Source organism: Ailuropoda melanoleuca, chromosome 17 (genome assembly GCF_002007445.2).
Source record: "Ailuropoda melanoleuca isolate Jingjing chromosome 17, ASM200744v2, whole genome shotgun sequence".
Taxonomy (NCBI): Eukaryota; Metazoa; Chordata; class Mammalia; order Carnivora; family Ursidae; genus Ailuropoda; species Ailuropoda melanoleuca.
Genome location: NC_048234.1, coordinates 10,419,754 through 10,425,980, shown reverse-complemented (window position 1 = coordinate 10,425,980; position 6,227 = coordinate 10,419,754).

The window sequence follows — 6,227 nt, the reverse complement described above, 5'->3', positions numbered from 1 at the left end:
ATTTGCCTGTGAAGCCATCTGTGCCTAGACTTTTCTTTGTGGAAAGTGTTTTTTTTTTTTTATTACTAATTCAGTCTCTTGTTATAAATTTATTTATGTTTTTAATTTCTTCTTGAGTCAGTTTTGGTGTTTGCATTTTTCTAGGGATTTGTCTATTTTGCGTATGTTATCTTATTTATTGGTATACAGTTGTTCACAGCATTACTGTATACTCCTCCTTATTTTTGTATAGTTGGTAGTAATGTCTCTTTTTCATTCCTAACATTAGTAAATTTGTCTGTCCACACCCCCCTTTTGATTAGTGCAGCTAAATTTTTGTCAATTTTATTGATCTTTTCCAAAAAACAATTTTGGCTTTGTTAAGTTTCTTTATTGTTTTTCTATTCTTTATTTCATTTACTTTCTGCTCTAGTCTATTCTTTCCTTCCTTCTGCCTACATTAGGTTTAGTTTGCTCTTCTTTTTCTAGTTTGTTGAGGTGGAAGTTCTGGTTACTCATTTGAGCTCTTTCTTCCTTTTTAACATAGGCATTTACACCTATACATTTCCTTCTGAGCACTGCTTTTGCTGTATCCTATATATTTTTGGTATGTTGTGTTTTTGTTTTCTCAAAACATGTCAGTTTTCTAATTTATTTTATGATCTTTTCTTTGTCTTCTCAAAACATGTCAAAGTATTTTCTTATTTCTTTTAGGATTTCTTCTTTGATCATTTGATATTTGTGAGTGTGTCATTTAATTTTCAAATATCTGTGAATTTCCCAAATATTATTGATTTCTAGTTTTGTTCTGTTTTAGTGGTAGAACATAATTTGTATGATTTCAGTAGTTTTAAGTTCACTGAAGTTTGTTTTGTGGAATACCATATTATCTATTTTGGAGAATGTCTCACATATGCTTGAGAAAAATATGCATTCTGCTGTTGTTGAATAGAGTGTTCTGCAGATGTCCTTTAGGTGTGATTGGTTTATAGTGTTCAAATCTTCTATTTCCATGATGTTCTTCTGTCTAGTTGTCTGGTTGTTCTATCCGTTATTGAAAATGGAATATTGAAGTCTCCAACTATGATTGTTGATTTGTCTATTTCTCCACTCAGTTCTGACAATTTTTGCTTTATGTATTCTAGAGTTCCATTATTAGATGCATATATATTTATAATAGATTGAATATTACAAAATATTCTTTTTTTTTTAGATTTTTATTTATTTATTTATTCGACAGAGATAGAGACAGCCAGCGAGAGAGGGAACACAAGCAGGGGAAGTGGGAGAGGAAGAAGCAGGCTCATAGCAGAGGAGCCTGATGTGGGGCTCGATCCCATAATGCTGGGATCACGCCCTGAGCCGAAGGCAGATGCCTAACTGCTGTGCCACCAGGCGCCCCTGAATATTACAAAATATTCTTATCTTAAAGTCTATTTGCCCTATATTAGTATAGCCACTACAGTTCTATCTTTGACTTTGGATTTGACAGTTTGGCTCTAATGTATTTAAGTGTATATTTCTCGTTTTATTTTTTTCATCAAATTTGGGGAGTTTTCCACCATTATTCCTTTTAATTTTCTTTCTATTCTTCTCTCTCTCTCCTCTCTTTCTGGAACTCTTATTTTGCATGTGTCAGTACACTTGATGGTGTCCCGCAGGTCTCTGAGACTGTTCATTTTTCTTCAGTCTTTTAGTTTCCTGTTCTTGCAACTGGATGATTGCAATTGACCTTCCTTCAGTTTGCTGACTCTTACTTCCATCAATTCACATCTGCTGTAGGCCCCTCCATTTTTTATTTCTGCTATCGCACTTTTCAACTCCAGAATTTCTCTGTTTTTTTTCATAATTTCTATGTCTTTATTTAGATTCTGTTTGGTGAAACATCATTCTCATACTTTCCTTTAACTCTTTAGAGACATGATTCTCGTTAATTCTTTCATGAGAACACTTTCGTGATAGCTGATTTTAAATCATTGTTTAGTAAATCCAACATCCAGGCTTCCTCAGAGACAGTTTCTATTGACTGTGATTCCTCTGTATAGACCATGTTTTCCTGTTTCTAGGTGTATCTCATAGTTTGTTGAAAAGTGGTCACTTTAAATTCTGTAACATGACAACTCTGAAAATCAAATTCTCTCCCTTCCCTAGGGTGTGTAGTTGCCACTCTTTGCTGTTGTTGCTGCCACTCCCCCTGCTTGTGCTCTCTCGTGCTCTTTCAAATAAACAAAATCTTAAAAAAAATAAAACAAGGGGCGCCTGGGTGGCACAGCGGTTAAGCGTCTGCCTTCGGCTCAGGGCGTGATCCCGGCGTTATGGGATCGAGCCCCACATCAGGCTCCTCTGCTGTGAGCCTGCTTCTTCCTCTCCCACTCCCCCTGCTTGTGTTCCCTCTCTCGCTGGCTGTCTCTATCTCTGTCGAATAAATAAACAAAATCTTTAAAAATAATAATAATAAAATAAAACAAAAACCTATCCGACAGAAGTTCACTGACCAGAGGCTGAAGAGCCTCCGGGGGCAGGACTCATCCTAAGGAAAAAATGGAGCCAGTTCCAACGTGAACAGTTGGAAATTCCAGAACTAGGAAGACACCCTCTGTAGACTCCCAGAAATGTTTGCTGGATTGGGGGTGACTGAGGTCAGGGAAAAGTAAGAACCAATGAAGTGTAGGCTGTTACTCCTGATGTGCCCCCATCTTTATGTACAAGCCAGTGAGGCCTGGGACCCTCAGGCTCTAGGTTGAAATTTCCCTCAGACAGTCACAGAGACAGTGGAAGACAATGTGCATTGTCCTTTCTTTCTGTTTAGTTTACAGAACCCCAGGATTATTTAGATGGCAACATATCTGGGGCAGGTGGGCCTCTTCCTCTGTCCCACAGATTAAACCATGTTTGGTCTGAGCCAGGCATGATAATTCCATTTTCCTGTGCGCATGAGAGTTCTAGAGTAGTGTGTGATCCCAGACTTTGCCCCATGATAAATGACAGGGAAGTTAGCTCCCTTAAGGCTTTCAGTGTGGTTGTGTGGAGCAAGTGATGGTTGGAGTAGTGGCAGCCTTTTTGTGACCATGAGGCAATAAGCCTAAGATGAAACATGGCAAAGCCAAAATACAGAGTCTGGGTCTTTGACAACATCTATAAGTACTGCACCTACTCTGGGGCCATCTGGATGCCACTTGGATTCTTTTCTGGCAGCTCAGGCAAGACGGAGCAGGAGTGGGAGATAGGAGAATGGGTGTCAGCCATCCGGAAGTTCACAGAGGGTCATTTGGCTCACAAAATGTACCCTTCCATTTTGACCAATTAAAGACCCAGTTGGGTATCTAGAACTCTACTCCTGATTTATCCAAATGCTCCCAGTCACTGCAATAGTTTTCAAGGAGTCTAGCTGCAACAGGTACTCACATGGTTGATGGTTCCTCCTGCCCCCTTTTTAGCCCAATCCCTGTGAGGTAGGTATTATTATCCCATCTTATGCATAAGAAACTGTGGCTTAGAAAGATGAATTAACATGCCCAAGGTCCACCTCAGAGTTGGGAATCGAACCTGGGTTCTCTGCTGCTGAGAAATGAGCTCTGTTCATCTCACTTGCTTTAGCAACTAAACCTCATGACTCCTTCTGACTCCACCTTTTCTCCTGTTTTCTCAACAACAATTGACTCTGCCATTACTGCCACCGTCAAGGACCCTGTGCGTTCAGTTCAAATGCCAGCATGAGTTCCAGACTGGGGGTTAATGGAGTGAAGGGCACTGTGCTGGGTGGGGCTGGGTGGGGAGAGGACAGAGAGGAGGGAGGCTCTGCTGGTGGGTGTCCAGAAGTGGACACCAGTCACATAGAACTCAGCAGGCTGCAATGCCGGCAGGGCTAGCCTTGCACTGGGGGCACCCTTCCTGCTCGGGTGATTTGGGCAAAGTTTCCTGAAGGAGGTTGGGCTCTAAAAAAGGGAAATGGGGATTCCAGGCACAGAAAATGCTGGAGCTGAGCCCAGGGCCTGGAGGCTGCAGAGTGTTCGGGAAGCACTCACGGCAACCAGCTGGCGTCTGTCCTGCTGCCTCCTCTCCCTTTGCCAGCTCTCCAGCTCCTGCTGCCAGATAATGCTCTGATCCATCATCGCTCTGCTCAGAGACCTCCCGGGGCTGGTGCCCCAGACCTGCAAGAGAACAACCCAACACTCCTTCCTTGCCGCTGAAGCCTTCCCTGCCCAGGCCTTTTTCCTTTCTCTACTCTCCTAAGCGTGGGTGTCCCTGAGTGAGCCCCTTGTGCCCACCTCTGCCTGGCACGGCTCCCCACCTGGATGCCTCCCCGATGCCACGTCTTGCCCACTCTGCGAAGTCACCTGTGCCAGTAGCCTCCCCTGACTCCTTCACCCCAAGGAAACAGTCTTGGATAAGTAAGCCCCTTGATCTCTCCAAGGTTCCAGTTTACCATCTATGTGCTAACAGTAGTTTGTGTCAAGTGCTATGGGAATGGGGGTGGTGGGAAACATGGTATAGGATCTCAGGTAGCCAGGGCATGGCATTTGTGCGTCCTGTAATATTTTAACATAAAATCAAGGTTTTTTGTTTTTTTGAGTTTTTTTCCCATTATAGAAGTAACAAAACTGTCTGGAGAACAGAGAAAAACAATCCCTTATAATAACCTCGCCCATCCAGGACATCTGCTGTGAATACTTCTGGAAAATGTGTTGCCCTCGGTATACAGAGGCAGTTAGTACTGGCCATGACTGTTAGAGGCTCAGGGGTTTTGTTGTTGTTCCTATGGCTACACTGAGATATATTCACATACCATGAAATCCACCCACTTGAAATGTACAGTTCAGTGGTTTTTCAGTATATGCACAGAGCTGTGCAACCATCACCACATTTAGAATATTTCCATCACCCCCAAAAGAATTCCTCCTCCCTTAGCAGTCTCCTCCATGAAGTGACTTATGGAGGTGACTTGCTTAACATTATTTTACAAGCATCTTTTCCATTGCCTGACTATCTTTTTAACTACCTTGTCTGGTGACTGCTAGCAAAGGATTTGGGGTGAGGGAATGGCTTGGCCAGGTGTGTTCTAGAATGATGGTGTTGGTGGGACCCAGGGCAGAGGTGAGGGAGGGATGATGGGAGCCGCCTGTGAGGAGGAACCCGCTTGAGACAGGGCTCCGGGGAGAAGAGAGGCAAAAGCCTGGAAGCAGAATTGGTAACACTGCGGATTTGGGGGTCGGGAAGGATGGAGGGGGGTGTTGGCATTACTTCCTAGAGTGGGTGAAGGTGGGTGGGTGGTAAGGTCAATAGCTGAGTCCCAGAAGGAGGAGAGGGCACAGGTTTGGGGCAGAGATGAAGAGGAGCTTGATTTTGGACTTGCTGGATTTAGGGGCCCTCGAGCTCTACTGACAGAGTTCAATATTCTGCAGTGGGGCGCTCAGGCCTGGCGCTCAGGGGGGCACTTAGGGCTGCCGGGGTAGGCTTGGTGGGTAAGGGTATAAGGACAACGGGTGACACCTTGGGAGCCTGAGCTGAGCCAGGGTGGGCATGAAGGACAAAGAGAGGGCCTGGGGGACACTGGCATGGGGTGGGGTAGACGAAGGACGTGGAGCTGGTCGTAAGGTAGAAGGCAGAGCTGGAGCGGCCTGTGCGGTGGCCAGGACAGAGGAGCAGGTGAGGCTGGGGAGCTGGCGGGTGCAGGGGAGGGGCGGCGCAGAGCTGCACTGTTCCAGAGCGATCCTTGCCGTCGGGGAATCGCGACCCGAAGGGACCCGCCAGGTGGGAACGTGCGAGTTCAGGCCCCTCGTCCCCTCCCTGCGGCATGTCGTCCACTTTGCAAGGCGAGCCCTGCCTGACCAGTGGGGTGCCCAGGGTCCGTGTGGGGGAGGCCCAAAAGCTTCAGGTTCTCAACGCGCCGCGCCCGGCGGTGGAATGGCTGGGAGGCGTGGTTGGGGAGACTGGCGGGCGCCCCGGGCAGAGTCGGGTCCCAATCCCCGGGGCCGCCCGGGCTCTGCGTGCGCCGCGCTGGTTGGGAGACAGTGCGACCGCTCGGGACACACCCACCGAGTTGAAGCCTAAGGGAAAGTTGGGGAACTTGACATTGCCGGAGAGCGCCACCATACGACGCTCTGGGGGCCGCCGCCCGCGCCCCGGCGGGCACGGCCGAGCCCCAAGGGGCCCCGCGCGGGCGCAGAAGGGGTCCACGGCCCGGGAGAAGGGGCGGCGCTCCGCCGGGGTCCGAGACGGGCGGGCGTGCCGGCCAATGGGCGTCGCCG